The sequence below is a fragment of the Macaca fascicularis genome, chromosome 15, assembly GCF_037993035.2.
Source record: "Macaca fascicularis isolate 582-1 chromosome 15, T2T-MFA8v1.1".
NCBI classification, from domain to species: domain Eukaryota; kingdom Metazoa; phylum Chordata; class Mammalia; order Primates; family Cercopithecidae; genus Macaca; species Macaca fascicularis.
This window is the reverse complement of record NC_088389.1, coordinates 10,821,018-10,845,294: the sequence shown is the minus strand read 5'-3', so window position 1 is coordinate 10,845,294 and position 24,277 is coordinate 10,821,018. Positions and strand designations below refer to the sequence as shown.

The 24,277-nt window shown below is 45.1% G+C and overlaps 1 protein-coding gene across 50 annotated transcripts in view; it reads right to left on the bottom strand.

The window, feature by feature from the left end:
* Nucleotides 1–15,297, bottom strand: part of TSC1 (TSC complex subunit 1) — a 53,696-nt gene extending 38,399 nt beyond the window's left edge. For 16 of the 50 annotated variants that reach the window (XM_005580547.4, XM_065529938.1, XM_005580551.4 and 13 more), the window contains exons 1-2: nucleotides 15,224–15,297; nucleotides 5,667–5,729 (exon numbers count right to left, since the gene is read on the bottom strand). The gene's annotated coding sequence lies outside the window, so the exon portion shown is untranslated. Of the gene's footprint in view, nucleotides 1–5,666; nucleotides 5,730–12,076; nucleotides 12,150–13,006; nucleotides 13,087–15,108 lie in introns of all 50 variants that reach the window. The other 34 variants (XM_015436277.3, XM_074016126.1, XM_074016145.1 and 31 more) reach the window with 6 other exon arrangements.
* Between the last annotated feature and the right edge of the window lie 8,980 nt (nucleotides 15,298–24,277).

The following is a 24,277-nucleotide window of genomic DNA, read 5'->3' as shown; positions in this document are numbered from 1 at the left end:
TGTGAGGCTGTATTTGTAAAAACAAGTAACAACAGTTATCATTCATAAGACAAGCACTGTACACCTTTTACAAACATCATTGTAAATACTCCTAATATGACCACCATGTAATTGGCACTTTTGTCCCCATTGTACAGGGAGCAGAATGGAGATCAAGCCGTTTGTTCTGGTCACAAAGCTAGCAAGAGGCAAAACCAGAGGAGAAAAACTGATATTGGAACCTGGATCTGACTTAGTCCAAAGCTCCAAGCCCTTAAGTGTCACACTAAGCTAACCTGTGGTTTTCATCATCACAGCAACTCTGTGATGTGATGTGAGCAGGTATCATCCTTATTTTACACATGGGGATATGGATGCCCAAAAAGGATAACATTTCCTTTTCTTTCAGTAAGTGTAAGTAGCAGTTCTTAAGCTTCAATGTGCATCAAAACTACCTGGGATATTTGCTAGAAATGCAATACCTGGGCCCCTTCCAAAACTGAATTTTGGGCTCAGGAATCTATATTTTAATACGCACTCCAGGTAATTCTTAAAATGAGACACAAACTAGTTTTGAGAAACACTATGATAAAGAAAAATCCAAATGAAGAGTTAAGCTGAGGCCAGATGTAGAGGCTGAGGCCGCGCATGGTGGCTCACACCTAAAATCCCAGCACAGTGGGAGGCCGAGGCAGGCGGAACACCTGAGGTCAGGAGTTCGAGACCAGCCTGGACAACATGGTGAAGCCCCATCTCTACTAAAAATACAAAAATTAGCTGGTGTGGTGGTGGGCACCTGTAATCCCAGCTACTCAGGAGGCTGAGGCAGGAGAATCGCTTGAGCCTGCGAGGCAGAGGTTGCAGTGAGTCAAGGTCGTGCCACTGCACTCCAGCCTGGGCAACAAAGCAAGACTCTGCCTCAAAAACAAAAATAAATAAAAATAAAAATAAAAAAAAGAGAAGAGAGAGAGAGAAGCCCCTTTTGCAAGAATGCCACATTTAAATTAGCAATGACCCCCAAAACTGCCAGGTATTAACTTGCTATCATCTATGTTCCTGTTTAATTACAATCTTGTGACATTCACTGGTTTTGGCTCTCAGTAAGTTAGAAGTTCATTTAGCATAAAAATCAATTAAAATGTCTAAATGCCTTTTTGATACCATGGTATAGGAAGTTGCTGACTCATATCTATAAATAAAAATCTTACAAGTAAATCACGTAGGAAGTTAATTTCAAAGAGCTCCAAAATGTGAGACCACCATTGGTAAGATTCTACCGCAAAAATTCAAAACTAAAAAGTAATTAGTATGGTAACAGGTACATACAAATATTTGCTGCATAGTACCTGTATATTATCATAAAAAATACCAGTAAAAATATTTGGGCCACCACTTTCAAGATGACTTTTTAATAGCACACTTGTCCAGCTAACCCCCACATTGATTTCTACTTCAGGTAAATCACAAATGATTCTCAATTAGTGACAAAGAATGTTGTTCATAAATTTAAAAGTATCTTGTCCCTAAGTTTGGTTTCGTTTCAATAAAATTGTTACTTACCTACTATCTGTCTAGGGAAACTCTGAGTTTGCCTTCTGTGTAGTCAGAAGACGATAATGTCAGATCTGGGCCTCCAAATGCAGGCAGCCCCAGAGCCAGAGTGACACGAGCTCAATTTTAAACAAAGATGGCGCCCATCCAGTCAACTTGGCGATAGTGTGGGCTAATCAGCTTGGGCTACCTAGCCTGTTTTTCTGTTTGCAAAATAAGGTTTTATTCTAAAACATATCAGAAACACATTTTGGCAACAAGTTTTTCTCTCTGGTTCCAAAATTCTACTGTCGGCCGCGTTGGTGGTATAGTGGTGAGCATAGCTGCCTTCCAAAATACTACTGTTTGCCATAGTTTTTAATCTCCAGGAAAAATATAAACATTGGGTTTTATGTGAGATTCTTTGCATAAGTGGCTCAAGTTCAAGCATTTCTGACATTCTAAAAAGCCCTCCTAAGAGTTAAATCATAGCTTTTGGGATCAGTCCCATAACTAGAATATCTCCTGTTTAAGCACATTCAAACATTTGAGGGTACAGTAAGTGCAAGGTGTTAAGTAGGTAAGACAGACTTAGCCAGTTCTATGAAGAATTAAATGTTCTATAGCAGAAAAAAAGACATGGTTCAATATGTGCACAAAAAAGGGGAAGAAACCAGCCCAACTTGGACTCAGTCAGGGGTGGTAGTGGTGGTGGATGAAATGTACACATGGTAAACACATTTTACAGCCTATAGAGACTGGCTGAGAAAAGTCACTTAAAGATCAGCACCACAGACACAATGAAGCATCAGTGTGTTAGCCACAAAAGTCTCTAGCCATAAAAGTCTCTTTTCCACTTTGGAAGTAACTCACCATAGAAAATACCATACGGGAGAAGTTAAAAGACAGCAACTGGGTGAATGGATTTCTGTATTCTATATGCTAAAGCAACATTCCATTTAGTTTAATATTATCTTTAGTGGCCACATACAGTGCACAGTACAGTGTTGTAGATGATGCTAGTCATATTAAGAGGGCACGACCTTCAAGGCCAATCTCCACTCCAAAATCCATCACTCTGCCATCTTCTGGATCTCAGTAAAAGGCACTACCATCAGTCTAAAGCGAACACCCAGGTGACTCCTTGACTCTTTCACCACCCCCACCACCATATCTAATCCATCAGCAAACCCTTTGCTATCACCTCAGTCGAAGCCCCCAACATCTCTCAGAGACAAGGGAGCAGCAGCCCCCCTCACTACTCTCCCTGCTTGTATTCATGCTACCCTACAAAATTCATTTGCCACCAAATAACCACAAGAGACACTGAGATATGAACATCAGAATCTCACTCCTCTGTTTAAAATCATCCAGTGGCTTCCTATGGAATTAATAAGAGCCAATAACATTATGGAACTTATGAAACTCATGAGTAGTCTACAAGGCCTCCTAAGATCCAGCAAGTTATTAACCTCCCAACCCCCCTCTGCCTCTTCATTCCTCTGCTCTAGTCCCAGTCTTCCCAAACACAAGAATACTGGTTCTTTCTTGCTCAAGGTCTTTGCACTTGCTGTTCCCTCTCTGCATGGAACACTCTTATCCCACATCCTTGCACAGCTGACTGTCTCACAGATCTCTGATGGGCCTCCCCTGACCACCCAATCTAAAGCAGCAGGGAGGTTCTTAGTCATCACTTTTCAATAAAAGATACTTTGTAATTCATGAGAAACCTTGAACCAAGTTTAAACTAGTAACCAGATTTGATCCAGCAATACTTAGGATCTCAAAAAACATGGAAAGCAGGGATCTGCCAAAGTTCAGTTTCAGACTCTATACTCAGCCAAAATCTGCTGGCTGTCTGGCTTTGGCACAGGTGTTTTGTTTTTGTTTTTTAATAGAGACAGAGTCTCGCTCTGTCGCTCAGGCTGGAGTGCAACGGCACAATCTTGGCCCACTGCAACCTCCATCTCCTGGGTTCAAGCGATTCTCCTGCCTCAGCCTCCCAAGTAGCTGAGATCACAGGCGCACACCACCATGCCTAGCTAATTTTTGTATTTTTAGTAGAGACGGGGTTTTACCATGTTGGCCAGGCTGGTCTCGAACTCCTGACCTCAGGTGATCCTCCCACCTTGGCCTCCCAAAGTGCTGGGATTACAGGTGTGAGCCACCACACCTGGCCAAAAATGTCTTAAAAATGAGGACAAAAGTATAAGCAAGAGTACCCCATGAAAAAAGAAAAATGCTATTGAAAGTTGGGGGGGGGTTTGTTTCCAAATAAAAACAATTGCTAAAGGCAGCCAACAATTTTTAGTAATCGAAGAGTAAGGATCTTTGAGGCTTGCCAAGCTATGAATCCCAGGTACAAGGTTCCTTCCAGAAAACCATCTACCAGAAACTTTCCTGAATTCTGTTTTGTCCAAAAATGTTACCAATGAGGCTGTGTGCCAGCTGAGATGATATTACACACCTGTGACATAGTGACCACAGGAGTAACCTAGCAGCCAGTAGTGTCCACAAAGTATTTTTCCTATATTAAATTTTCGAACTTCTAAAATCTGACTACTAAAATGCAATACAATTACTATGGTGAAAAATGTTTAATAAAATTTGAGATTTACTTTTGTATCTCAGAATTTACATTTTATGATGGTGATATTTAGCTTGGACCTCAATGATCTGAACACTTAACCCTTTGACTTTGGGTTCAAATTCATATACAGTGGACTTCTAAAAAAGGAACAGTATGAAGCACACACAAAAACACTGAAAATGAAAAATCAGACTCAGAAAATTTTCCCTACTTGTGAGAGAACAATACTTAACTTTCTTGTTAGACAGTCTACAGTTTGTATCAAGACCCTACTTACGAACTGATGTAGAGCTGTAAGACAAAAATCTCTACCTTATTTCACAATTCCTATGACAGAGGTGAGGCAGACAGTGACAGAATACAGTAAACAGCAACCACTGAGCCTTGGCATGAGTCACACAGCTATCCATGTATAAAGACAGCAGACCAAGCACCTCCTGTCTTCCCTACACCCTTCCTATACACAACTCTGTTGCACTTGGCACTATTACTGCTAAACCAAAATTACAGTTCAGTGATTAGTTAGGTCACTAAGAGGAAATTCCACCACGGAACTGCCGGCACCTCAACATTTATGAAGGATATATTCTGAGACAGGATCCTCCAATTCCTAAAAACTACTATAGCATATAACTTATCTCTCAAAAATTAATTTAAGACAACAGATATAGCCATGTTAAGATGCAAATGCGGCCGGGCGCAGTGGCTCAAGCCTGTAATCCCAGCACTCTGGGAGGCCGAGGCGGGCGGATCACGAGGTCAGGAGATCGAGACCATCCTGGCTAACACGGTGAAACCCCGTCTCTACTAAAAAAAAATACAAAAAACTAGCCGGGCGAGGTGGCGGGCGCCTGTAGTCCCAGCTATTCGGGAGGCTGAGGCAGGAGAATGGCGTAAACCCGGGAGGCGGAGCTTGCAGTGAGCTGAGATCCGGCCACTGCACTCCAGCCCGGGCGACAGAGCGAGACTCCGTCTCAAAAAAAAAAAAAAAAAAAAAAAAAAAAAAGATGCAAATGCTCACTCACCAGCCCAAGGGTTCTCAGCCCAGGATGTACATTAGAATCACCTGGAGAGCTTACAGAAACTCTGGAGCATATCACATTTGGTTTGTTTTTATAAACCCATGCGGATTTCTAAGGTGCAGCCAGGGTTAAGAACCTCTGCACTAGTTAAATGACTTGTGTCAGCACACAGGCTTTAATTTAATGAAGTGGATAAAACCAAACTTTGCTGCTCAACAGAGCTGAATTGAGTCCACCAAGTACTAGCTATACTCCTTTAGGAAAACTACGTGACATCTTTGAACCTGAATCCTCACCTGAAAAATGGGGATACACCGAAAGTGTGGCTGTGAAGAAGAAAAGTAATCCATACAATGCACTTTGCACAGTGTCAGGCACTGAATAAGCAACTAATAATCATCAGTAATGCTAATTACTTCATGCCATAGATGGTCCAGTTCCTGGCAAGTAGCTAAAACTGTAAATGTTAAATCCCTGAATGCACAACCATGGGCAAGATAATTCCCTCCCATCTTCCTCTAACCACTGGCCTGGTTAGACCTTACCTGTTCTAGGGACAACTGGTACTTCAGTTTCCAGTGCTGTCAACCTGGTGTCTTTCATGGTCACTGAAGGAAGAAAACATATGCACAATGAAGCAAAATCCCAGATGCAATCAGAAGCGAGTTAGGGGTTCATCTGGCACAAGCTTCTTCCTCCGCTATCCCCAACAGGTGGCCACCACGTTTCCACTGGAATGAACACTCATAATCACTGGAAGCACGTGCCTCTCCCCGTCTACATTTCTGAACAGCTGGTTGCTGGAAAATTCTTTATATTGTGCTGAACTTGTAATCTCTGTCTTTTGTTAATGTCTGTTAGAGGTATAAATGAATGGGCAGGATAGGCCCTAGAATTAGAGAGTTCCGGGTTAAAATCCAAGCTCTGCAACTTATTAGTGTGTAACATTTGGCTATTTATCTTAAGTCTCCAAGGTCTAACTGTAAATTACCTTGTCTGTAAAGTTAGAATAATGATGGCATCAAGCTCATAAGGCTTGTGGGGATTACATGAGATTATGCATCCTATTGCCCTTGGCACAATGTGGGGCACACCGAAGTTACCAGAGGAGCCATGTGAGGCAGGTCCAGGACAGTGAGGGGCACAAAGCACTGAGTGGGCCAGCAGGCCCTCACTGCCTGCCACAGTTCCCACAGTCCTCACCCCTCCGCAACCCTCCCCACCACCTTGCCTCACTGACCTTTCAGTTCCTTGGTCAAGCCACATGCTCCCCATTCCTGAGCCTAAGAGACTCTACCTTTGGCTCCTCCTAAACTCACTCTTCATCCTTAAAATCTCAGCTTAAATGCTCACTTCCTCGGAGAAGCCCCCCTAGGCTCCACTTCCCTCCCACTCCCACCTTCCAGACTAGGTCAGGTCCCCTGTTATGCTCTTGCAGCCTATATTTCTTGTGTCACTTACCACAACCCAATTAAATAAGCTCGATTAATTACTGAACATGTCTCCTTCACTAGAAGTTATATCCAGGGAGAGACTGCAGCTTACTCAGTACTGTATTTCAAGCAGCTACCATGGTGTCTGGCACTTCTTGATTGAATGACTAGGAGTTAAAATCTTTCTTTCTTTTCTTTTTCTTTCTTTTCTTTCTTTCTCTCTTTCTTTTTTACAGACAGGGTCTAACTCTTAGACTAGAGTACAGTGGAGCCATCATAGTTCACTGCAACCTCAAACTCCTAGGCTCAAGTGATCCTCCCACCTCAGTCTCCCGAGTAGCTAGGAATACAGGCGCACACCACCATGCCCGACTAATTTTTTTTTTTTTAAAGATGGGGTCTCACTCTGCTGCCCAGGCTATTCCCAAACTCCTAGCCTCAAGCAATCCTCCCATCAAGGCCTCCTAAAGTGCTAGTATTACAGATGTGAGCCACTACACCTGGCCAGTATTTCTTAAATAAATGTCCAAAGCCTAATTCTGCCTTCAGGCAACATGACTTAAATTTAATCCTTCTACAAGAGACATAAAATATTTGTGAACAGCTACCATTTTTCTATTTTCTTCCCCCTTTTACCCCACTTTGTCCAAATTAACTTGTATTAAATATCAATGCTAAATGAGTATATATCAATACATTCTAGTTTGCTTTTAAAATATGGGTCCTTCAAACTATATTTAGGTACAATCTGATCACTAGATTGTAAACTCCATGAGGACAGGAACCATCTGGGACACCTAGGGTCTATCCTGGCACCTGGCACACAAGAGGCAAATACACCCTGCTCAGATCAGGTAAGATGTAATCAGCTTCTTTGGCAGCCATTCCAGAGTTGAATAGAGTGTGAAAGCTGAGCTTCATATACTACGGACACCCAATTACCCTAAACACGGAAAAAACTTGAACCAACTTCTTAAATGTACAACCATGGCCAAAGTCAAACTAGTGGACTGAGGAACTCTCTAACAATTAAAATCACTGTTCCAGATGACAGGGTAATTCTATTTCCACGTGGAACACATTCCAGACATTAAACTCCACTGGTCTCTTCAGTGGCACCTGCAAGCCTGTGAACAGTGCTGCAGGCAGGCTGGTCCTCCAGAAAAGAGGGATCATACCATTCTGACAGGGAGTGCTTGCCTGGTCGCACTCAGTGCAAGTCACAGGGCTTGAATTAAAGTGCAGGAGCCCAGGCCAGGCACGGTGGCTCACGCCTGTAATCCCAGCACTTTGGGAGGCCAAGGTGGGCAGATCATCTGAGGTTGGGAGTTTGAGACCAGCCTAACCAACATGGAGAAACCCCGTCTCTACTGAAAATACAAAACTAGCCAGGCATGGTGGCGCATGCCTGTAATCCCAGCTACTCGGGAGGCTGAGGCAGGAGAATCGCTGGAACGCAGGAGGCAGGAGAATCGCTGGAACGCAGGAGGCGGAGGTTGCAGTGAGCAGAGATCATGCCATTGCACTCCAGCCTGGGCAACAAGAGCAAAACTCCATCTCAAAATAAATAGATAAATAAATAAGTAAAGTGCAGGAGCCTCTAATCTTAAAATCAGAATCTTAAAATAAGCAGTTAGTCCAGTGAGTCATATAGACTTCCTCTTGCAACTAATCCGTGTTGGACATTTCACCTGAGAAGAACTATCTAAGGCAAGGGTAAAATTAGGATCTCCACCAGATGAGATCCTGTAGACTGTCCAGCCACAACCCCTGTCCTCCATCAAGGCTCTACTCTAGGAAAGTAGTGCACACCACCAAAACGTGGTGGTGGTTGGTTTTTTTGTTTTGTTTTTTGAGACAGAGCCCCACTCTGTCACCCAGGCTGGAGTGCAGTGGCCTGACTGTGGCTCATGGTTCACTGCGACCTTCGCCTCCCAGGCTCCAGCAATCATCGCACCTCAACCTCCCAAGTAGCTGGGAATACAGGCACACACCACCATGCCCGGCTAATTTTTGTATTTTTTGTAGAGACAGGGTCTCCCCATGTTGCCCAGGCTGGTCTAGAACTCCTGGACTCAAGTGATCCATCCACCTCAGCCTCCCACAGTGCTGGGAGTACAGGCGTGAGCCACCACCCCCTACCTAGCAGAATGTTTCTGTCCAATGCTCAATGTTAAGACTTTTAAATTCTTTATCACTGCACTAAAAATGATAATGGTACTAAATTGGTAGCAATTTTATGTTGGTATGTCAAAGGCTACCTACTATTCTACTCTTATTTATATTTTTAAGTGTTTATTGACTTACTCATTTGTATTTCAATCCTGCCCTACGGGGGGTGCTACCAGGCACCATCACTCTGGTCAGTAAAGTGAGATGTGATTTGTGAACCTCCTGAAGGGAAGGGAGGAGTGCAGATGGAAACACCTGGCAGAGCAGAACACCAGTATCAATCCATGTCCTTATCTTCGAAAGCCAAATCTAAAAAGAAACCTGACTCCAGATCTAGAATTTTTTCCCTTTCATATTGGACCCAAAAGTTGTGTTCTCACTTATGTTCATCATTATAACTTCACTTCTATAAGCAATCTTTTTGAATAAAACATAGGTTTGCGGAAGAAGATAAGGGCTCTGGGTTTTAAGTATTTTGAGATGAAACAGAAGGCACATAGGTCAATCTGTTTTCACCATTCATCTTAACTAATATCATTCTGTAGGTGTTTACAGACGGATGGCTTATATGCCTAGGATTACACATGAACTCCAGCCTAACAGCCATGGAGAGCTGTCAATTAGCAGGACCCGTATGCCATTTTTTTCACATATCTCTGCCCTAGCCAAGATGCATTATGAGCTGTGAGAGCCAAGAGGTATATATACCTTTTGAAAATACTAGTGGCAGACACCTAAGATGTCTTTAGAAAGGGTTTATCTAACTTTTCAAAAACAAGTGCTGTGATATGTGGCCTAGACACTACCCCTCCACGACTCCTCAGGATTGTAGGTAACGTCAAATAGGTGACTGCAGATCAATTGGCCTAAGATAATTTTGTACACATTTGTCTATGATGTAAAAATGCACTACATGTGTAAATGAAGGCGGATGTCTCTTCACTATAACTTGTTTTCTATATCCAATTTTTTATCCATAAAAATTCAAGGACAATTCAGACACAGGTCCAGGCACGGACGGACTATTTTATTATCAGGTACAGTTAGATAGAGCAGAAACGTTACACTGTTAGGTTAATGCTCTGCTCTGGCTCAGGAATTCTCAGGTGACTTCTTAGGGTAATATTCTATCAAGTGAACCAAGGCGCCTTCAGCACAAATGCATCTAAAAAGGGTAAGATACTTGCTCCCATTCTCTCTTCCTATCAGTGCCTAGAAGGAAGGAGAAAAGGGTAGGAAATAACTGCTTACTATGTGAGAGTAAAACAGCTGATGGTAAAACCTGCCAACACGTGTAGTCATGTGTGATTTAAAAGGTCTCAGCAGTGGGAGTCCCTCTCAAGGACAAACTGGGGTAGGAGAGCTCCAACTTGCCAGATTCTCCATTCAGAATTTCTGCCATTAGGGGCCTTGATAGATGGTTTGCTAAAGCTTACATCCTATCGCAAAGGTGAAGAATCTTCTAGTAACTTGCGTATCAGGCCAGAGCTTGATTGTGCTAAGGCATATCTCAATAATGCTTATGTTTTGACTTTCTATTAACAGGAACAATACTATTTACTAAGAAAATACAGGCTGAACAGATACCATGTATATTTCAAAAAGACACTACCCAGAGCTTCTCCTAAAAGAAATATAAAGCAAACTGTGAGATATCTTTAGGTTTCAGGTTTACAGGACCGAAATAGAAGTATTCTAGGGAAAAAGGGTGTAGTTTGATAGTCTAGGGCAGTGGTTCTCAAAATGTGGTCCTGGCACCACTAGCAGGAGCATCACCTGGGTATTTGTTAGAAATGTAAATTCTCAGGCCTTTCCCCAGATCTCTGAATTAGATACTTTGGGGGTGGGGTCTTCTAGGTAATTCTGATGTCCACTAAAGGTTCAGAACCACTGGTCTAGGAAGAAGAAGGATGAAGGTAAAAAACATTCATTCATTAATATACCTCCGTTGAGGTTCAAAAGGAAAAAAATATATATCGTGCATAAACCTTGGGAAGAAGGCTCAATGGAATTCTCCCAGGTGCTAAAGGTACCAGCACAGACCGAACGCCAAGCCTGACAAGCACTTAGCAGATTACATACCTGGGTATACTACAGAAGTTTAACAAAATAATTTATAACCCAGACGGTACATAAGGCCACCTTCTGACTTGGGCCTTTCCTGCCTACTAGTTAAAAAACAAAAAAATTGTTTTTAATGAAGCCTAAGTCCATTTTTAGAGCAGTAATCTATCTAAAATGATCAGCTGGGTTTCAAGCTGGGTCCATAAAGTCCCTGAAGCCATATCCAAAATTCCATGTCTGTATGAATTTTTTTGGTGATGATGGGACATGAAGGGTAGAAGAGAAATTTGGTCCATAGCTTCCCACAGATTTTCAGAGGGGAACTGAGTCCACACACCTTCCCACCACCACCAAAGTTAAGAACTACTGACCTGACCTGTGAGTTAATTTATGAGGTCAGCAGATGAAGCAGTTTATCACAGAGGAAGACTAAATGTTTGGGCTGTGGCGTCAACCAAAAAGGTTCATATTCCAGCTCAGCCACCGAATAAGTAACTTTAGGCAACTTACTCTAAGCCTGTTTCGTCCTCCCATGCTGCCTCTTAAGGCTGTAAGAAGTTAATGGGGAATCAGACATGTAAAATACCACAGTGTTTGGCACATGAGTACTCAAAAAATGTAAACTTTATTGTAACAATATTACTACTTAACAAAAATGTATTGCTGGGTACATAATGCTTAGCAGTCTATCCATTTAACAAGTGCTATTTGAAACACTGATAAAACCATTGTGTAACTTAAAATGGATACAGTTCAAGTTTGTTACTATGCTCTGTGAACTACTCAAAGTAGCAGTCTTAATTATTGCAGACATTAAGGTCACTGCCTCTGCTCTTCCTACAGCTCCCCTCTGTGTCTTCCATCACATCACCAACAGAAGGGCAAAACTGTCCTTTGTCACTCAAACACTTCCCGGCCTCTACTGCCATCATATTTACTTAAGAGAGTGACCTGTGAGTTGTAGGGCAGTAACTACTATGCTTTATCTTGGACTAAAGCACAGTTTTCAAGGCATTTTACTTACTAGGTGTAAATCTGAATTAATTCAACTGTAAAAAGTATTGTTACCTTTTGCTGATTCCCTGTCCATAACAAAAGCTAGCACTGAACAAGAGAAAGGACAAGAAACTGACAAGGTTCTGAGACAGTATATTTTATATCCAGCGTGTAAAATTTGAATTTTTATTCTCCCCCATGAAAACAGACATAAGGTTACTAAATTCTAGCAACTACAGGCTTAAAAAGTAAACCAGAGAAAGAATAATCTCAAATTGTTGACAGTTTACCTCTTTCAGATGAACTTAAATGGAGAATGAGTATTTCATGCCATCCAAATTATATTAGTTACCAATTCATGATCTGAGGTTAAAAAAAACAAACTCAGTGTTTGAGTGTATGCTACATAGACACACTTCAAGCAAACAGCCACAGATTTTAATGCTACTAAGTACACTTTCTTTCATGCCTTCGGCTACTTAAATGACAAAACCAATGCAAAGACTAACCTTTCAGAGATTTATAGCATGGGAAACTTATAGGGAATTACCTTTTTAAAAAGTATTATGATGTAAAGGAAAGGATAAATGCTAAACAGATCTTCACCCAACAGGGTAGGCGCAAAGTCACCAATTTGCTTGGTTATTACAGAACCATTAACACGTTGCCTCAATCGATTTAGTCAAAATGTTTAAATGACACCCCAAAGGACTTTAAATCACAGAAATGTAGGCCTAGAAATACTCATTAATTTACATTCCAACTTTTACTTCACCGATGAAGACACTGAGGCTCAGAGAACTTAAGTGACCCACTGAAGGTCAAAAGCTATCTGACTCTTTAGGAGAGCCTGAAATGGTTGAGATATTGCTGTATGTGGCTCATCGGCATTCAAGAATATCCAATTAATTCCAGGAAAAGCTAATTTTAGTTCACTATGGGCCTGGAACCCAGAAATAAACATAGCTGTAGCCTAACAAACTTCAAATGAAGACAGAGCTATAAGATCAAGTCGGCTCTAATTCAGAGCCCAAAATCCACCCAATACTACATACATAAGAGGCCAGAAGCTATTTTAAGAAATACCTCTGCGATAAATAATAAATGAAAATAGCCAGATTGATACTTGAAGCCAGTGGTCCTCAACCTCTGGTGCACATCGGAATCAGTCTTCTTCCAAAATACATACACAAGGTGTCCGAATATGTAGGTCTACCTACTATAGTGCCAAATATCTGTACATCGAGGTTCTCATGAGCACTATGGTGTCAGATCTCTTGTTTCCAGCAAGTTCATTATTCTGCAAACATTACATACAGAGGTATATATTAGATTTGCCCTAGTAAGACTGTTAAGTTTCATCTCACAAGTGAAACCAGGCATGCACAAAAGGCATCATATTACACCACAACAGTAGCAGTATCAGTTTTTACTCTTAATCCAGTGAGGAAGAGGACAACTGAGTCACAGGACTTGAAGCACTCTAATTTTACGAAACAAAAAGGCCGGTAGCCACCTGCTTTCTAACCAGGAATTCAGGAACATCCCAAGCGTTTATGACACCAGGAAATGTATGAAGCAGAGAAAGTTTACATCATCTGCCCTTCTAGGCACGTGATGTAAGAGTGTTTTGGATAAGATATTAACTTTAGTAAGAGGATATTTTCTGTTTACATCTTCTATAAATACCCCTTAAGTTTACACCAGGTGGTTAGAGGAAGATTCTGCAGCTCCCCAGGGCAATAGCAAAGAATGTTTCAGTGTTTCTGAGGAGCCTCATTTGCCTGATGCATGACTGTTAAAGGTACATTTCCCTACACGACCCTAAATCAGTTTTCACATTTGCATATTCCAGGTTTACTCAGGAATGCTCAACTTAAGAATCACAGGTGGTTGCTTGGTAAATCAAAGGCTCCCCAAAGATTAGGTTTTATAATGCTTCCCAAAATTTACAGCTCCACTTTGCCAGGCTGTTTGAATTCAGATGACTCCAAGTTGATCCCAAAATTATAAATCAAAGTATCTCAGAAGAGTATTATTCCATTTTAGCACTTTTATAGCTTACTCTATGCAACGTGAAGTGTTATTTCTATGCTTTCTATTTAAAAAAAAAAAAAAAGAAAAGCCAGCAAGGATTTTAGCAGGACTTCTTTCTGCAGTAAACTCATCAGTTTTATTAAAATATCAAGTACTTTTTAGCCTAATTTAGACTAACAAATTTACATGCACAACACTGCCATCCCAAACAAAAGCTAAGGCGGATAAGCCAAGTGCATCCCCCCACTTTAACATTAAACAGAACACAGGTGCATAAACCGTGGCTAAATGATAAATTTTAACACGTACAGGTCAGCTTTGATCCAATAACATAAATTTAAGAGTCATATCTTTGGAGTCAGTCAGATTCCAGCAGTTTCAGTCCTGGCTCAGATACAATCGGGGTGTGATCTTACGCAAAGTACCCTGCTCTCTCCGGGCCTCAGTTTCTTCATTTGAGAAGACTGGAGGTGTTAATAGTGGCTGCCTCTTCTCTTTGTCGTGAGGACCAAAGGAGATAATGACTGCTAGGCACCTCCACAGTGCCTGGCACACAGAGAGCAAGCACTCCATTAACGTTAGCTGTTGTTCTTAGTTAGGAGGACCGCGTCCCCTCCCAAGTCCCCACCACAAATCCAAAACACACAAAGCAAAACTCTTTAACAGGAAACACAAAGAAAGAGCTTTAATTCTACAAGGTCCCTCCGACTGCAGGCTCCTCATCCTCCAGTTCCTCAAATGAATGAATGAACGCCTAGGAGTGGCTCTGCAAATAGCTGTCTCTTAGGAATCACCTTTGCCGACTTTAAGGTAACTGTCTTTCACCATCAATTAAACACCCACAAGTACACCCAGAACGAGGCACAACAGTCATGCAAATTTCAGCGGAGACACCGAGTCCGGGCGAGTCCTTGATCCCCACAGGCAACCTCCATTCATTCTCCACGCCCCTCTACCCCGACCCCTCTCTTTAAGTTCTAGGACCAGCCCTACACTCGCGACCCTTCCCCTCCCGCCAAGGGTCTCTACCGTGCCCTCCGCACCTAGCGTGAACCTGTCACCCCACCAAGTGAGGGGCTGACGAAGGGGCCCACCTCACCCCTGCCCGAGGGACCGAGGCCCGGGGTGCAGCCGTCCCCTCGGGCGCCAAGGAGGGGCGAAGTGCCCGGTCCGGCTCGTCTCTCCTCCCCACAGACCCGCCAGTCCCGGCCGGGCCCGCCGGAGATAGCGCGTAATAAGAGGGAGGGGAGAGCTCTCCGACCCCCCCCTTCCCCGGGATCCCTACCAAGCAAGTGAGCCTCTTGCTCCAGCCCCTCCGAGCCTCCCCGACTGCAGGCATGGTGCCGAGGCTGCCCCAGGAAGCCCCCATAAAAAGGAGGGGGAGACACCCCCATACTCACCCACCGTCTCCTCCCCCTCAGCTGTTTACCTCACAGTCCCTCCAGCCTACAGGGCGCCGCCATCTTGGACGTACAGCACCTCCCCCGTCGTGAAAGGGCCAAGGCCGTCGGCGGCCTCCGCCACGAAAAAGAGTCCCCCTCCAGCGCTCCCCTCCTTCTCGAAAGGAAGGACAGACGGCCGCGCTCGGCAACCTCGCCGGAAGGAAGAGGCTCTCCCACTCATAACTCACAATGCGGGTTGGACGAGAAAAAAAAAGCAAGGAGGGTTTTAATGGAAGGGGGCGGGGCCAGGCGGAAGGATCCCGAAAGGAGGCTGCTAAGAGATCTTGTGACTCCGCGAAGGAGGCAAAAAGAAGGGCCGGCGCGGCGGGAGGAGCCAAGCGAGAGCCCAAGGGGCGGGGCGGGTGGTCACGTGACTGGCGGGCGGAGGGACACGGCGGAGAGGCGTAAACAAGCTGGAGGAGGCTGGGTGTGGTTCGAGCGCCCTCCCCTTTGCACCCCCCGAGTCGTTTCTGCCCTTCGCTTGCCTGGCGACCCCCGAGGGTCTCTGTGTGGGCGGCCACAGAGCAGCGATCCTGTTTCCCAAGGAGCCGCTGGGGTCCGCGTGGGTGAAGGGCCTACTTGGGAGCCTTGGAGTTGCGGCTCACCTAGGAAGGGGCGGAAAGCTGGGGGCCAGGGCAGCCCTCCTTCCTGGGCTGAACATTTGCAGAAACCCGCCTCCGGGATTGCGGGGGACCGCCCTGGCGTCTGCCTTCAGGTAGCTCACACTTCACACCTAGTCATGACATCTAGGGAAAACCAGCCCTAGTAGGAGGCAGCTTGAAAATCAGAAGGCCTTATTGCGTTTCCTGCTGAAACAAGGCTTTAGGTCCTCCAAGCCTCAGTTTCTTCCTCTGTGAAATGGGCATAATGACATCTGTGACGTGAAGAATCAAGGAGATGAAGTATGGACAGCGTTTAGCCCAGAGCCCTGCGCCTAGTAAATGCTCACTCACTAGGTAGGTGGCCGTTATTGTGAGCCTGAGTATGATAGGCTCCATCCAGCACGAACACAAAAGCTCTGGGAGAGGAGGCAGAGCGAGATGAAGTCGAACTGCGGGATATGAAAGGCATTTTGAAGGAGTAGGCATCAGGCTGGGTTTTAAAGGAAAGGTAGGTTTTATGAAATATTAGGTTGGTGCAAAAGTCATCACGGTTTTTGCCATTAAAACCGCGATGATTTTTGCACCCACCTAATAGAACCAGGCGAGGCGGCTGGGGAGAGGCTATTCCAGGCAGAGGGAACCAAAGGAGCAAGAGCCTAGGGACGAAAAGGTGCTGGGTGGGTTATGGGAATAACAGGTTTTGTCATGGGAACCAATTGGGTCACAGTGCGGGGCAACCATAGTTAAGGGGGGCCAGATGTGTCAGTAGCCAGCACCGTGGCTGTTGACAGAATTCGGAGCAGGCCCTGAATGGTACTGGGTAGGGCCGCCGCTGGTCAGTGTAGGGCCTTGGTGAGACTTAGAAAAATGGCACCCCTGGGCTGTGTTTTGGCCCCTGTCCACCAGCCCCAAACCCTGCTGCGCCCTTGAGCAGTGGACAACCTTTATAAACATAGGTCTAGAGCCATGAAGGCTTAGGAGGGAGGTGGAAATTGAGCTGTTTCCTCTGTTCTAACACAATCGCTGGGGGGAAGCTAAGAGTTCTAGATTCAAACAGACCAGAGTTTGAATGTAGGTTTCATCATACTAACTGGATGAGCCTTAGTCTCCTTACCTGCAACATAGGGCTAATAACAATGGTAGCTCATGGGGATTTGGGGTGAATTCAGTGAGACATTAAGCTCTAAGTGGCACAGAGCCTACTCCAGTTAATGTTATTTTTGATAACTGTTACGTGCCAGCTGTCAGCGTTCATCACTTCCAGAAACGGATCCACCAAACACTAAATTCTTCTGTGTCACCACCCTAGCATAGTCTGCATGGGGTCCAGAGATGGAATGGTCGAGGGAAATGGGGAAGGATCTGGGTTCTCTCAGTTCCACGAATCTGCAAACTACTTCACAGAAACAAACTCGTCCCTTTGCATTCACACCAGGGCAGGGATTCACATGTCTTCAGAGATTTCTGAGACCACCAGTGATGAGAGACCTAAGGAGGAGGGCAGGGGGAGCAGCGCTGCTCTGGAGCTCTGACCCAGGAAGTCCCCCAGACCCTGACCTTCCTTGGTTCCATGACCTCATCCTGCAGGAATGCGTTCTGCCATGGAGGAGAGCAGCCATACGCAGAGCTCATCAACTGCTCGCTCTGCAGGGGGCCATAACCACATTGTCACTGTTTCTACACTGTCTGGAAGAAGAATGGTCATTGTTATCTCATTACGGACCACCAGTGGCTTGCTAGAAGAGGTCGAAGATGACAGGCAAAGACAGCTCTACCACCGTCTTCCGCCACTTACCAGGCTGTGCCACCAAGATGCTTTCTGCTTCTCTGGGGTTGATTTTTGTCGTTTGCTTAACAGACACTATTCAGACCACTACCTTCCACACAGCACCCTGGAGCCTCCCTGTGACGGGGCTTCCTGGCTGGCCTGTCTGAGCAGGAAAGGGCTGAGCCCTGCGTAGGCAGGCATGCTGACGGGATGCACGTGGTGGGGGACATCTGCTGCATTTGGCTGTGTGACATCTCCCCCTGGCCTTCTGAATAGGTGAACCGCCCTTCCTCGATTCTTTCAGTGCTGATGGTCCTCACAGTCACAGTACCAGCCCCAGGCCACAGCAGGTGGACCAGGCCTGGCCAATCTGAGATGCCCATCATGGAGGTTGTTAAAAGAAAACTTAAGTTCAATGAGATGAAATTTAATTGAGCAAAGAAAAAAGAGAGAAAGAATTCACGAATGAGGCAGCCTCCAGAATCACAGCAGATTCAGAGAGACTCTAGGGGTCAGAACAAATTTATAGACAAAGTACAGTGGCCTGGCGCAGTAGCTCACTTCTATAATCCCAGCACTTTGGGAGGCCAAGGCAGGTAGATGGCTTGAGGTCAGGAGTTCAAGACCAGCCCGGCCAACATGGTGAAACTCTGTCTCTACTAAAAATACAAAAATTAGCCGGGCATGGTGGCAGGCACCTACAATCCAAGATACTTAGGAGGCTGAGGCAGGAGAATCACTTGAACCTGGGAAGTAGAGGTTGTAGCGAGCTGAGATTGTGCCACTGCACTCCACCCTGGGCAACAAAGTGAGACTTGGTCTCCAAAAAACAAACAACAACAAAACAAAACTAAAGTGACGTACAGGAGTCGGAAGTGAGGTACAGAAACAGTGAGATTGGTTGCAGCTCGGCGTTTACCTTATTTGAACAATTTGAACACTCAGCAGTCTATGAGTGGTTGAAGCATGGCTGCTGGGATTGGCCAATACTCAGCTATTGTTACAGGTGCATACTACTAAGTTAAGTTTTCAATTTTGCGTGCCTGTTTAAGCGGGGTTACCGTTCGTCCACAAGGACTCAAATATATAAGTACGGAGTCCTTCTCAGGCCATATTTCGTTTGCTTTAACAAGCAGACATGGTTGGTCTAGAGTGGACCTGTGACTTGAGCTGGACTAGAGTGCTCCTCTGGGTCTTTAGAGATGGGTGTTTTTTTTTTAAAAAAGCAATTTTTTTCTCTCCTTTGGGGTCACTAAACTGCGATGAGGAAGCTGTGGCCTCTCCCTTCCCCTGTGCTACAGCAAGGTGTGTGACAAGTCGAGTTAAAGAGTGAAAGAGACGGAAACAGAGATGGAAAGAGAAATTCATACCGCTATCTTCTGCATTTCCAGAGTCCCTGAAACCAGCTTTGCCCTGGCCTACCAAGTTCCATGAAGTAATAACTGTTTTGGCCAATGCTAGTTTCATTGGATTTCTGTCCCTCATAAACAAAAGGCCTTCTGAATGTTGTGGGATTCAGAGGCCTTTAGAAGGACACCACCAGTCAAAAATATTTCCCACTCTGTGCCCGAAGTTCATCCACTTGAATTGCTTTTTGGCTTTAGCTTTCAGCTGTCTGTGCGGCAGCCTCCTGGCCAGGTGCCCTGCCATTAGTGGGCATCCCCTACAGGATGGGGTCTGAGCTTCTGCTGGTAGTCCCCAAGGCCCTCTGCAGCCCTGGCCTCTCTAGCGCATCAGTTTCCCCTTGCTGTCTAGCACCGTGTCCTCCAGTACCAAGGAACGCCCAGAGGCTTCACACCGCCCTTCGTTGGCTCAGGCCGTCTCCTCTCCTTCCGCACCAGATGGCGTCTGCAGCCTGTGCTGGTCATTCTCCATTTGCCCTTCTCTGTCTGGACTCCCCTCTAAGCCACACCTGCTAAGCATGTCCTCTCCCTCCTCTTGGATTTCACCAAAGTGCGGCAGGGTCAGGTAAGCAAGGAAGAGCCTTCCCACCTGGCCTGGCCTGGCCGTGATGCACAGCTCCTGCTGCGTGGCCTGTCTCACCCGTGCTGTTAGTAATGGTTCCCCTCACTCACTCTTCACACTCAGAGGTGATCACAGATCCCCACAGCTCACTAGTCCTTAGGTGCTTCAGCACCTGTTTTTTTCTCTGAAGCTGCTCACACCTGTCTTTTTAATTATCCCTTGGAGGGTGCTACTGTTTCCTGCCAGGATCCCAACTGCTACAACCCCTTCTTAGAGAATCTGCCTTCAGCCCGGGCTACTCACTGTGAATCAAGCCAAACACACACACACACACACACACACACACACACACACACACACACACACACCCTGATTGGACCTGGATCAGGGCTGAAAACCTTCCTCACACTGAACCAGCCAGATTCTCCTTCTTGAGAATTTGAACTGAGAGACCCCAATTGAAAATTTGAACTGAGAGACCCCAAGACTGAGATACATTGTGTTGGTGGAGGATTGCAACTTTACAAGGCTGCAGGGGGATCATTCAAACTGCTGTACTCCAGGAGAGGCAGATCACTTAGAAAACACCTCAAACAGGTGCCTTCGGGGGTTATGCAATAAGACGGGACTGTGCTGGTCCCTGGGGGGGGGGTAATATGGAGTTGGACCCAGCTGTGGCCATCAGCAGCACTCTGGACAGCAGAGGTTAAGCAGGAAGAGCTACTAGGAGCCTTGCTGAGGAAGCCGGCATGCCCAGACCAGCAAGGAGCAGCTGTGGCGACAGAGAGGAAGGAGATCTGCAGCACTAACCCACTGCCCAGGAGGCCTGCTTGGGTATGGAAGATGCCCCTGTATCTTTTCAATAAATTCCACTTTTTCACGCCTGTAATCCCCACACTTTGGGAGGCTGAGGCAGGAGGATTGCTTGGGGCCAGGAGTTCAAGACAAGCCTGGGCAACATAGCAAGACCCCATCTCTACAAAAAAATGAAAATTAGCCAGACATGGTGGCATGCAACTGAAGTACCAGCTACTTGAGTGGCTGAGGCAGGAGGATCACTTGACCCCAGAACATTGAACCTGCAGTGAGCCACGATCTTGCCACTGCACTCCAGCCTGAGTGACCGAGTCAGACCCTTCCTCTAAAAAGTAAAAATAACACACACAAAAATTCCACTTTTACCTGAGCTAGAAGATGTTCGCTTCTGTTCCTGACAACCAACACCACCATGGAGGCTGGAGGTGGCCAAGAATGCTTTCCTTTCTCCATCACCCAGATCATACCTGTTCTTCCTCCAAGACTCAACTCCAATGTGATCCCCCCCAGGAAGTCTTCTTGGGACCCCCAGGATGGCACTAAAGGCCCCTGCCCTGAGCCCACTACCCCTTCCAAATGCACACCTCCATTCCTTCCACCACACCGCCTGCTTACTCAGGTTGTGCTTATGGGCCTGTCTCCCAAGCTCTCAAGAACTCTGCTACCCCCAGGAGGTAGGATGGATAAGAGGGCCCTTGAAACCTCTACTTCAAGGTCAAAAGACAGGAACAGGCCAGGCTCGGTGGTTCACACCAGTAATCCCAGCAGTTTTTTGTTTGTTTGTGTTTGTTTTTGTTTTTGAGACGGAGTCTCACTCTGTCGCCCAGGCTGGAGTGCAGTGGCGCGATCTCAGCTCACTGCGAGCTCCGCCTTCAGGGTTCATGCCGTTCTCCTGCCGCAATCTCCTGAGTCGCTGGGACTACAGGCGCCCACCACCACGCCTGGCTATTTTTTTTTTGTATTTTTAGTAGAGACGGAGTTTCACTGTTTCACTGTGTTAGCCAGGATGGTCTTGATCTCCTGACCTCGTGATCCGCCCGCCTTGGCCTCCCAAAGTGTTGGGATTACAGGTGTGAGCCACCACACCCGGCCAATCCCAGCACTTTGAGAGGCCGAGGCAGGTGACCCCCTGGAAACCAGGAGTTCAAGACCAGCCTGAGCATCATAATGAGACCCCATCCCTACAAAAAAATTTTAAAAATTAGCCAGGCATAGTGGTTCACACCTGTATTTCCAGCAATTTGGGTGTCTGAGGCGGGAGGATCACTTGAGCTCAGGAGTTGGAAGCTGCAGCGAGCCATGATCTTGTCACTGCACTCCAGTCTGGGCAACAGAGTGAGACTTGTCTCAAAAAAAAAAAAAAAAAGCTTAGAATAAATCTTTCAAGACTTAGGCTAAGACTAAGGCTGAATGGGAGCAGTGTCAGGGGCCAAGAGCTACTCTTGCTGCATGGCTCGGTGTCCATGGTAGCTCAAGTGCCCACAGGGCTGGCCGCCATCTTGGTTTGCTGTTATTCCAACAATTGGAGTAAAATTTATTGTCTCACAGTTCTAGAGGCTAGAAGTCCAAGATCATTGTGTCAGCAGGGTTGGTTCCTTCTGAAGGCTTGGAGGAGATCTGGTCCCTGCCTCTCCCCCAGCTTCTGGAGTTTGGCTGGCCATCCTGAGGCTCAACCCCTCCTCCTGCTTCGTTCCTTGGCTTGAGATGCATCACACTGTTCTCTGCCTTCATGTTCACACGACATTCTCCCTGTGAACTTGTCTCTGTGTCCAAAATTTCCCCATATTATAACTACACCAGTAACGTTGAGTTGGGAGCACACCCTATTCCAGCATGACCTCATTTTAACTAATTACATCTGCAGTGACCTTATACGTAGTCACATTCTGAGGAACTGCAAGTTAGGACATCAGCATGTCAATGTTTGGGGGAATAAATTCAGCCCACAACAGGTCCCAAGGGCTGAGTTAGTCACATTACTATCCATGGTTTGTGCAGGGGCCCTCTCTAATTTTTTATACTTGCATTTGTTTGTTCCCTTTTTTTAATTTTTAATTTTTATTTTTTTCTTGAGATGGAGTCTTGCTCTGTCGCCCAAGCTGGAGTGCAGTGGCACAATCTCAGCTCACTGCAACCTCTGCCTCCCAGGTTCAAGCAATTCTCCTGCCTCAGCCTCCCGAGTAGCTGGGATTGCAGGCACAAGCCACCACACCTGGCTAGTTTTTGTATTTTCAGTAGAGACGAGTTTCACCATGTTGGCTAGGCTGGTCTTGACCTCCTGACCTCAAGTGTGACCTCCTGACCTCAAGTGATCCGCCCACCTCGGCCTCCCAAAGTGCTGGGATTACAGGCGTGAGCCACCATACCCGGCCCTGTTTGTTCCCTTTTATCTTCATTCCCCACATCCAGTTTCCTCCTTGCACATAAGCAACCATTGCCATGCATATCATGTGTATCCTTTGGTCTGTATGTTTCCTTGCAAAATGTATATGTGTGTATTTTTAATTTATGTAAGTGGAATTATGTTATAGGTGGCAATCTGTTTCTTACTTTTCCTCCCATTCAACATCGTTATGAAGCTCCATCTAGCTGCTGAGAATTGTTCTGTAAGGTGAACCTACCCTAATCTACTTTCCACTCTCTCAGGGATTGACACCCGCAGTAGCACCAGAAGTAACATTGTGATAAACATCACTGTACACTATACACTATACTCTATGCACCATACACTGCACACTATATACACTATGCACTATACATTGTACACTGTGCAGTATGCACTATACACTATGCACTATGCACTACACACCATACACTATACACTATGGACTATACATTGTACACTGTACACTATGCACTATGCACTATACATTATGCACTATGCACTATACACTGCACTATGCACTATACACTATGCGCTATGCACTACACACTACACTATGCACTATACATTGTACACTACACTATGCACTATACATTATGCACTATGCACTATACACCATGCACTATGCACTATACACTATACATTATGCACTATGCACTATACACTATGCACTATACACTATACACTATGCACTATACATTATGCACTATGCACTACACACTATGCACTATGCACTACACACTATGCACTATACACTGTACACTATGCACTATACATTGTACACTGTACACTATGCACTATACATTATGCATTATGCACTATACACTATGCACTATACACTATACACTATGCACTATGCACTACACACTATGCACTATACACTATACACTATGCACTATACACTGGTGATACACTATGCACTATACATTGTACACTGTACACTATGCACTATACACTATGCACTATACACTATACACTATGCACTATACACTATACACTATGCACTATACATTGTACACCATACACTATATACTATGCACTATACCCTATGCGCTATGCACTATACACTGCACTATGCACTATGCACTATGCACTATACACTATGCACTGTGCACTATGCACTATACATTATGCACTATGCACTACACACTATGCACTACACACTATGCACTATACACTGTACACTATGCACTATACATTGTACACTGTACACTATGCACTATACATTATGCACTATACACTATACACTATGCACTATACACTATATGCACTATACATTGTACACCGTACACTATATACTATGCACTATACCCTATGCGCTATGCACTATACACTGCACTATGCACTGTGCACTATACACTATGCACTGTGCACTATGCATTATACATTATGCACTACACACTATACACTATGCACTATATACAGTACGCACTACACACTATACACTATGCACTACACACTATATACACTATGCACTA